At 34.0% G+C, this 10,425-nt stretch overlaps 1 long non-coding RNA gene across 1 annotated transcript; it reads right to left on the reverse strand.

Moving 5' to 3' along the window:
• Nucleotides 1-8,006: 8,006 nt before the first annotated feature.
• On the reverse strand, nt 8,007-9,980 carry LOC139906187 (uncharacterized). The gene is made up of 3 exons (XR_011781539.1): nt 9,802-9,980; nt 9,260-9,486; nt 8,007-9,189 (listed from the first exon to the last, which is right to left on the reverse strand). It is a non-coding gene; the product is annotated as an uncharacterized lncRNA (long non-coding RNA).
• Nucleotides 9,981-10,425: the final 445 nt, after the last annotated feature.

Below are 10,425 nucleotides of genomic sequence, written 5' to 3' on the forward strand. Positions count from 1 at the left end.
TTTATTGTCATTGCCATTGCTAACTTGCCATGTTCCTTCTTCAACCATAATGAAGATATATACTAAGACTAACTCGCTAATCTCCTTCTTCCTTCATTTACCTAAATTCCCTTTTTTAATTCGTATTTAATATACGTTCTCCTTTTTTCCGTTTGTACAATAATTTGCTTTTTGGATTTTTAATTTTTTTTGTGCATTTTTGAATCGATTACCCATACCTTTAAAAGAATTGAGGCAGGGGGTATCGATCTTTTTTCGAGAAAATAAACTTTCCCCCAAAGCCCAGGATTCTGGTCTGATGAGAATGAAACATAGTTTATACGAATGTAACTCAGAATTATAAATAGCTTTTATTTTATATCTAAAGTTTTATTGTTTTTCTAAGTGGGACGAACGTCAGGCACACTCATAAATGATTTTAATACTATGGATTTCATCCTAATGTAACTCCATACTTAAGGGCTTTATTCTTCCATCCTTTTTATAAACCATTTAAATTTGGCTCAAAAAGATTTCTTCCGATAGATGCCCTTCTCCCTCCTTTGGGTGGTCCAAAAAGAAAAGTCAACGACTTTTCCTGCAAATATAAACTCCCCAAAATCTTTGTCCCAAGCCTTCTAAAATCAATTGTTTTCAATTAATCCATAAAAATATTTACAAATTCATTATCTTTGCAAGGTACGGACTGGGATTAGTGTTGATTTCTTTCATATCACAACTGCTCACAGCTGATTTAATATAACAGCTAAGCTGCTCTCCTCCAAAACATTCTTCAAACTGTTGCGGTAGCCATTTTCATTTCTTTTAAACGTAGCTGTTTTTAATGTTATTTTTGTCTATGTTCATCACTAGTGTGATGGAGATCCGGTTTATTTTTTAGCTCACCTTGCTATCCTTGAATATTTTCTTCAAATGGTCAGGGTGGTGTCCATGTTGATTTTTGGTTTATTTTTTTAACATCCCCAAAATACATTCGATTTTCATCACTATACATAACTATGCAATTAATTTAAAAAGAGCCTATATTTGGTAAAAAAAATTGGAAGGAAAATCAATATATTTTAATGTGATTTTTGGTATCACATTAACTTGGCTGTGAATATCTCAACTTTTTCCCTGAAACATAAGAAGTAGAGAAATAGATCAATCATAAAGTAATAGATTTAGATTAATGTGAAATCTGATAGAGCTCTTCTATAATGAGGCCTTTGACTACATTATATACATACAGGGTAGCCCAGATAAATTTGGAAAATCTTTAAATTCTTATAATGAACAAACTAGATGAAATATAACTATATATTTTTATTTATTTGAAACCTATATTTTATCAAGGTAACTAGAAATAAAGTAAGGTAAACTAAAGTAATCCATTACCTAACTATAAATTACAATATATATATATGTACTATTTTTTTGTTTTGAAACATTTGCATCAATGACGTTCAGTAACATTTAATCAATAAAAATTATAGTCTAGGTGTACAATATGTTTGCTGGTATAACGAACATTTAAAAAAATAGATTATTTGTACCATAATTAGTTGTAAATTCAATCGTCTATTCATTTAAAAAAAAAACCGATTATCTTTCCAGGTATCATGAAAATTTATATCGATACTATTTCGATACAACATTTTATTTTCGCATATAAATAATATTACTCTTATTTTATGTCTCGAATTCAGGTTATATTAATTTGAGGACTGATAAGTCCTTGGAAGCAACCCATTTTCTTCGACTATGATTGTCCGGTAATAAAGTTATTTTAGAATTGGAAAATAATGGGATTCATATTATTCGAATGGTTTCTGATATGGGATCCAAAAATATCCTGCTTTTGAACAGAATTAGAATTATCTACTAATAAAACATACTTTTCCAATCCATTCAACAAAGATGAACGTATATATTATAGTTTGTAGATGTCCCTTACTTACTGAAGTTACTCATAAATCATTTTATTGATCAGGGCTTTTAATTAGAGGATGGAACTCTCATTTTAATCGAGACAATTAGAAAATTATTAGATACGGATAATCAGGAGCTTCGAACATGCCATATATTCAGTTCTGATCATTCAAATGTAGTTGGAAATACCAGACAAGAGGTTCGGCCACCCGCTGAATTATTTAGTCATACAACCGCTAGTACCATTCGACTTTTAATTAAGGAGGATCAATCTAAACAGAAATTTGCTGATTTTATCCAACTTCTAGATAAATGGTTTGATGTTAATAACAGTTTTGGATGTGGTTATGGGGTTAATTTGGAGGAGCAAAGGGCAATTCTTCTTTCAATGATAAATGTGATATGAAAAATGACACAAATGAAAAGGAATGATAATAACGAAATGAGCCTATCCAAGTCATCTATCTTAAAGCCTTACTAAAAAGGCATAATTATTTCAACAAAGTCGATGATGGTGTTGTATAAAGATTTAAAAAATGAAATTCAGCTTCCCTATGTTTTGAAATCTCGCCTAAATCAGGATTGCCTTGAAAATCTTTTTCCAGAATTAGATATAGTATTCGAACTCACTCTCGTCCTAATGTTGTAGAATCAATAGATCGATTTCATATTATTGTAATCATGAAAAGATTATCGTTGAAAATGCTCCAGTTAATTTTATAAATGATAATCACTCTCATTCCATGATTCAACAAGTTACAGAGAGTAGGTTGGATGAAAAAGATTAAGAGAAAATCATAAATCAATAAAAGAGGAAACGTTTGAAGATTTTACAACATATAAATATAAACTACAATGTTGAAGATTTTGCAAGTATTCCCAACAAAATCAACTGTCCGGAAGAGGGATTTATATTCGTTGTGGTGTATATGGGCATAAATTTCCTCCCAAATTCACTAAATTAGGAATCCATAACTCATATCTTAATAGTTCCGCCTTGTCCATGGCTACAAACTTTATAAAGAGGGGTATGAATTCAACCATCTCAAGAATTTATAAACTTTTCAAAGAAAATGAAATACGAATTTAATCAGTTCCTCGGCGGCTATGTCGATACTAAACCATTTGGAACGGATAGACTTATAAAAATCATTCAAAGTAAATACTCTAATAAACCTTCTGAAGTTATAAGAAAATTCATACGTACTCGAACATTTATTCGACTAAAATATATTAATAAATTATATAAGAGCCGTATAAAAAATAAATTAGCCAGTAAGATTACATCTTTTGTTTGTTAACTTTTAAAGTAATTAAATATAAATTTTTATCCTATTCTAATTTATTTTTATTCCAAGTTTTGAAGTAATTTATGTATTTTTTCATGTTTTCTAAATATAAATAATTTCCCTCTATAATATTTTATTTTAAAGGTATATTTAGTTTTAAAAGCTGAAAAGCATTGTATGTATTTTATGACATTCAATGATTCATAATGAGATCCATTGCTCTTAAAACTTCATCCACACGTCCCTGGAAGCTTTGGCAGGCCCGGGCGACTTTGTACGGATCCAGCTTTGTCATTGTACTGGTTTTGCACTTATGATTTACATTCTCCGGATGGATGGAGTTGCCCAAGGAAGTAATACCACTTTCCAACAAGACAGTGTACTGGCCCACAAAGCCATAAAAGGTCCTCACTTTTGGAGCCCGGATTTTTGTGCTGGAAACAGCCCAGACCTGAAACCCTGCGCTTTCTATCTCTGGAAGAGGATCAAACATAAGGCCTGTGCCAAGTATATTTCGTCTGTGGAGACCCTGAAAAAGTCAATTACGCGTAGAATGGCATAGCTAGATCCGCGCGTGGTCGCACGGGCCTGTCAACGCTTCCAGTGTGGTCCAGGTTATAAATAAAGCCGGATCTCATTATAAATAATTGAATGCCATTAAATGTAGCTTTCAAATAATAAACTATTTATGGGGCAACCTCAGCTAGTTCGTTCGTTATAAGCCTTTTAAGATGTTCTCGATTGATCTGAACCACTATGTACAGATGAAATTGCATCACGTGATTATTACACATGGTGTTACCAGCTCACAAACCCAGTCACCTATATTGGGTGAGTCGCTCGGATCTCCAATGCTTCTCAAAAGTTATCAAGAGGCTGACTCTCACTACAAATAATTGGATGTAGCTTGCAAATAATTAAAAAAATATGGTTCTATCGTTCGTTCATTGTACGCCTTTAAAGATTTTCCCAATTTATCTGGACCATCTTGTATATCTCTGTTACATATTATATTCTGAGAAGCTATTAGCTTACATATTATGATACATTGAAAGTCAAGTTCTAATTAAAATGCTTACTCATTATCTTTTACTGTTTCTATTACTATTTTTGTAAGGAGTCACTCTCCTAAGTTGGCTTAATGAGTCATTAAATATTAACCCCTTTGAAAAGGAAATGAATCTACGACTTTTGTAGTAGATTAATTAAGAGGCGTATGAAAAATGAAATAAAAGTCTATTAAAACGACAGGTGGTGTGACATTATTATTATTTATTGTTTTAATAAGAATACTAGCACAAACACGCTATCTTAAAGATGGGCAATGAAAAATTAAAAAGATTTTATTTATATTAAGCTTATTTATGTTAAAATTCTAAACTAAAACTATTATTAAATAATAGGTTAATTGATATTGTAAAATCTCCTTGTATACAACTTCTTCTTTTTTTCTGTCCAATTGATGTAAATATAATCAAATCTTCAACACATTTTGACACTCTTGAAAATGCAGCATATGACCATCTGCAAATACTGATTTTGGTAAATATAAAACAATTTTTTCAAATGTTTGTCCTTGTGATTTGTTTAGTGTCTTTGCCTTTGCTAACTTGCCATGATCCTTTTTCAAGCATAATGAACTAACTCGCTAATCCTCTTCTTCCCTCATTTACCTGTTTCCTTTTTTTTTTAAATTCGTATTTAATATACGATCTCCCTTTTCCCGCTAGTACAATTTTTTTTTTTTGTTTGGTAGGTTTTTAAATCGACAACCCATAAATTCAAAAAACTTTAAGATACGGGGAATCGATCTTTTTATGGAAAAAATAAACTTATTATCGAAAAAAAACTTCTTCCGTCCCTCCCATAGAAAATGTTATCTCTTTTCTGTGATTCATTGCAAATGCTTTCAGTGAAAGGGGAATATCACAGAAGATGCACAATTTTTGGTAGAATTTTTGAGTTCCATAATAAGACTAACTTTTAAAAATTTAAATTTAATAAGTTGTATCGAGTAGTGTAATAGGTCTATAGTTATCAATACACAAGGGTCCTTGCCCTTTTTTGGACTGAGAGTTATATTCCCATTATCCATAAATTCATAAACTGTGGCCGAGTTTAATCAAAATTAAGCAGTAGTTTCTGACATAATCCTGCGACTAACTAGCAAACAGAGTCAAAATCATAGCCTCTGCACACCCTTATAAAGTTCAACTCACAATTCGCTGGGACACCCTATATCATCATGCGTTAATTATATTGATATGTTAATTAATTATTACAATAATTAATCAGCACAATTTCTTATTTTTACATTCTACACATAATTATCATTTTCTCAAAATAAATTCATATGTTAACAGATTTTAAGGATCATTTTTCATTTCTATGTTAGGTTGGTAGGATTGTATTTTACAATTAAAAAAAAGGAAATTGTTTTAATTAACTGAAATATATTCTTCTATATATTGTGAAAGAATGTCCCATTTTCGTTTCTTATAAAGAGTTTATATACATATATAAATGTATACACCGGGTGAAAACTTGAAACTTACAGACTTGGAAAGAAAAAAGAAAATAGCATGCCATTCTCGAATTTAACAAAAGTTCTCTATTTATCTTTTTAACATACTTAGCCAATGTCAAACTGATTTATTCTAGTCGACCACCGTTAGCCTCACAAATGGAACAAGCCTCTTGCCAAAATAGTTGCAGTTATTGCGAATGAAGTTTGAGTACATGCCAGACCACTCCTCTTCGACAGAGGCCTTCATGGCTTCAAATTTCTAGTGACAGATGCGCATGCATTCCTCTCCAGTTGTGGCCAGAAAGAAAAGTTGAGAGGTTTGACATCTGGACTGTACGTTGACCACGTTCTCCTGTCTAAAAAAGCATTGCTGTTATCTAAGAAGGTCTGATTGATTTTTGGAGTGTAAGTAGGGCCTATCTAGTTGAACGACGACGTTGCCGTCGTAGAAGTTTTCCTTGGACCCAGGGAAGCAGGTAAGCATTGAAAACGTTGGTGTACATGACTGCTCTGAGCCTGTAACCCTCCGAGAACCAGATAAGTGGCACCACAATTCCGTAGGAGGCAAGAATGTCTAGCACCATTACTAATGCTGGGTGTTTGGAGGTGGTCATCGATCGAAAGTCCTCGTTAATTTCCCCAAAGCTGACATAAATGTAGTTCCAGGAATAGCAGACGGGATCAACATCAAAAGTCTTCTTGTCTATGAAAAGGATGACTCTGCCAGGTGCTACACTCTTCATACTCTTGAGGAGTCCCTGACAAACGTTGAAGGTGGGTCATCTTCATGGAGGTTGTGAGGAGGGGCCATCCCCGCCTCGCCATGGGCTTCTCACTCAAATTTTTGACATTTTTGAACACGGCCGTGTAACTGACATTGAAATTATTTACTTGATTGCGTCGTTTTTGTTGGCGTCTATGAGGGTATCTGTATATTGATGGGCTTCTTTCTAGACCCCTCTTCTTCTTAATGGTCTCATAGTGGTATGGCCTTTATTTTACATGGAAGATGGTTTTTATGAGCCATTCCTGTCAGCCTGACCACTTCTGTTGGAGTGTAACCCGCACGAAGAAGGGTTGATGTACTAATCCTTGAATCACGCGGCAATGACATTTCTCATCCTATTTAAAAAAAAAATCAAAAGTAGCAGGTGCTTGTGATACATGGCTACCTATACAATTACAGGCAGTATTAATTTCCTCACACCGAACCTCTCAAATCAATATAATAAAAGTGTGGCAGTTTCAAGTTTCCACCCGGTATAAACTAGAATTACCAATATTTCTATGTATAATAATATTGTATGGCACACTTATATTTATGGGGAACCGTGCCAAGAAAGATAGAGTAAGAAAGGGAGAAAAAGAAATGGATTTAGAATCTTAGAAGAAGAATTATGTTTACACATCTTTTAGAAAGTCAAGAAGAAGAGAAGCTCCAAAGAGTCAAAACTACATAAATATAAATAACCGGCCGAAAAAATTGATTATTTCTTTTTTTTATTTAGTAGGACTGACAACCATATCCCCCCCCCTCCTACTCTGTATATTAGAACCATTGGATGAACTCCAAAAAAATAAAGAGATTAAAGCGATAATACAAGTATTAACTTGGAAGAAAAATCAAGAAATAAAGAAATGCTCATTTATTCAAAAATAATTACATTGGAGGAATTTGCAGGGGGAAGGGTGAGATCAAGGTTAATAGAAATACAAGGTTATACCATAACGTGTCAACTATTGATGTTTGACTTCCACCGCGCTTTTTAATAGTAACATCATAGTGATTGAGTGGTTGCCTGTTTTCTCAAAATCTGTTTTTCTTGACCGGCAGTCTTGGTTCCATATATAAAATTGAAAATTCTAGGAATAGTGACGTCATAAACTATGATTGGTTGCGTGTTTGGTCATAATCTGCCTATCTTTCCCATTTTTCGGTACAATACATCAGATTGAATATTCTAGCAAGCCCGATTATATGATGGTCTAACCTTGTATTTTTATTAACCTTGATTAAAGGAAGACGTTATCACAACAATGATTCGGCAAATAACCAATAAAAATAGAAAAAAGAGCAGACGCAGCAGCCATTTTTCCGTTTCTAATATTAAAATAGTTAACCCCCAGATTTATAAGGAAATAAAGAGCGCGAGGAGACGGAGGGAGCGAGACATAGGGAACACTTGATTTAAGACCATTGTTAACCCTATATGGACCAAATTATTTTCTGGCAAATTTCAAATTTTTAAAATATATTTTTGACATTATTAAACGTCATTTATTATATAACACGGGGAAAATAAAATATTCACTATTTATTGAAATGGAACATATGTGTAACAATTTGTGAATAGATAATAAAAAAATCCCTCCAAATGGCACATATATGTACCCATTAGTAGTTCAGGCTAAAAAAGTTAAATGGTATTAGGGTCATATATTTGGTGTCCACTACATTAGGAACTAATCACTGTTTCAGTGATCAACAAAACCTTTTCAAAATCCTTTACTTCAGAGCGTCCGTCAATAGGTGGCGTGGGATCCTTGTGTAAGAGAACAACCCCCAAGTAATCCTTCACAGCCCGCCTGATTGTCCCCTCGTCCACGTCAAACTGGTTAGAGAGGAGATTCATGGATTTTGTGGGTTCTTCCTTGATCTTCTTCCTCAGGTCCCCAGAAACTCAGACTCCCTTTTCAAGGTGTGTCCCCCACTTCCTTCCTCCCTTGAGAGACCTTTTCCATCCTTTTTCATCTTGGTCACTTTGAAAATGAGGCTCCTGGAGCACTTCACAATGTCCATAATCTCTGCCCAAGCCATCCATCTCAAGTCCGTGAGTGGCTATGCAAGAGATATCGGAGTTCTAGCCCAGACTGTGGAGATAGCTATCAAAAAAGTGAGTAGAAAGACCCTTGTGAGCTTAAAGAGGCAACTTTTGACACCATCAATGAAAAAAAAACAAAAAACTATCTCCTCCGTTGCAAGACTCTTTTGAACTCTTTTTTTACTCTTTTGGCCCCCTTACAGCCGTGATCCCGACCTGCTCTACTAAACCTTTTGTATATATATCGAGATGAAGGCCTGCCGTGTCTGTCATCCAAACAGGCCCTCGAAGCCACTGTCAGCCAGCACTGGGATGCTTCGTCAGAGGAATACTTTCGCGGCGGGTGTCAGGCTTTCTTCCACTTCCTGAAACCATCACTGGCGCTAAGGACGGCTACTTTAATGATTAAGAGAGCTCAGACACACATTTAATTATAGGATTAATTTTGTTTAAATTCTATTGCTCAATAATAAATTACATCCTGTTGAAGATTAATATTCAAAGTGTTCATATTTTAATGGACTACCCGGTAATTTGGCCCCTATATAGAGTACTTTTCCTTTGGAATATAATCTATCAGTTTCTAATTCTCCCACTGTAACGATGAAACTTGACTATTTAATTGCTATATGTGACGCCCCTAAAGGATTAATCAAAATTATTGTTTGTTAATAGAAAGGAACTATATAATGTAATTAGTTGCAACTCACTCACACATCAATAGACAGTGTATTTTGTTGTCATCTGTCGATGTGCCTGCTTTTTCTCCTCTTTAATCAGTGTTTTGAACGTTGATTGGTTGAATTAGAATTGGGTGTATGAAAGGTTGTGTGATCCAATAAAAGTAACAACGTGCTAGAGTTGTGACTATCGGTTCATAATATTGATTTGAATCGATCGTGTTCTCTCCATTCCCGTCTCTTTCGTCTTGTCGATCCTGGAGAAACATACCAAATATTAGGACGCTTCAGGGGCATTCGCAGAGGGTGGGCTAGAGGGGCTGCATCCCTCCCAAATGAAAGATTTTTTTTTCTTTTTGCTAGAATTTTTTTTCGTCATCCGGGAAAATTATTTAGCAGAGCAAAAAATGTAATTTTTTGCTCTGCTAAATATATAGATGGCAGGGCAGTTCACAAACACATGAAGTGTGCTTTTATATAGTTTTCCACAGACCTTGCAGATCCTAGTATATCTAGTACAATCTGTGGAGATTTGTAACTGCACGGTAAACTTTTTATTATGATTTATTCACCTCAGAGAAGACACTATTTTTCTTTTCCAACCCATCGGGAGGTCCAAACGCTTACTATGTAGCTCCCAGAGTCCATTTACAGCTGCATCAAAGTTTAGGGGGACCATCTTAACGTGCCACAGGCATGGCATTGAATAATATTTTGAAGAATTAACAAGTAGAAATCTTAATCTACCATCGTTGAGCAAATTTTCCGAATTTAAATTATTTAAATTTATGCACTAATGCAGCATGCATCTTTGTTAAATAAAGTAAATATGTATAATATTAGAGCCTCGGGCATTTTTCCTTGGGCAATTTTCCTAGTACCTGTATGTTGTATGTATGTTGAAAGTAAGAGTATGGATACAATAAAAATGAGCATGCAAAATAGACTATTTGTAAAGAATTGTCAGAGAGGAGTAGTTTGCAATGAAAAAACTGATTCACTGTAAAAGGATTGTGGTAAAAAAGTTGAAAACAAAATCGTTAGGATAATATCGCTGCGTAATAAAATCGTCGTGTATATGTTCATTGTGAAACAGAATTGTTGTAAAGAATATCACCGTGAAGCAATATGATTGTGAGCAATTTAATTGCAAGACCCTTTTCATTGCAATTATTATATATTGGGGCAATACAACT

The sequence above is a fragment of the Lepeophtheirus salmonis genome, chromosome 8 (assembly GCF_016086655.4).
Source record: "Lepeophtheirus salmonis chromosome 8, UVic_Lsal_1.4, whole genome shotgun sequence".
NCBI lineage: Eukaryota > Metazoa > Arthropoda > Copepoda > Siphonostomatoida > Caligidae > Lepeophtheirus > Lepeophtheirus salmonis.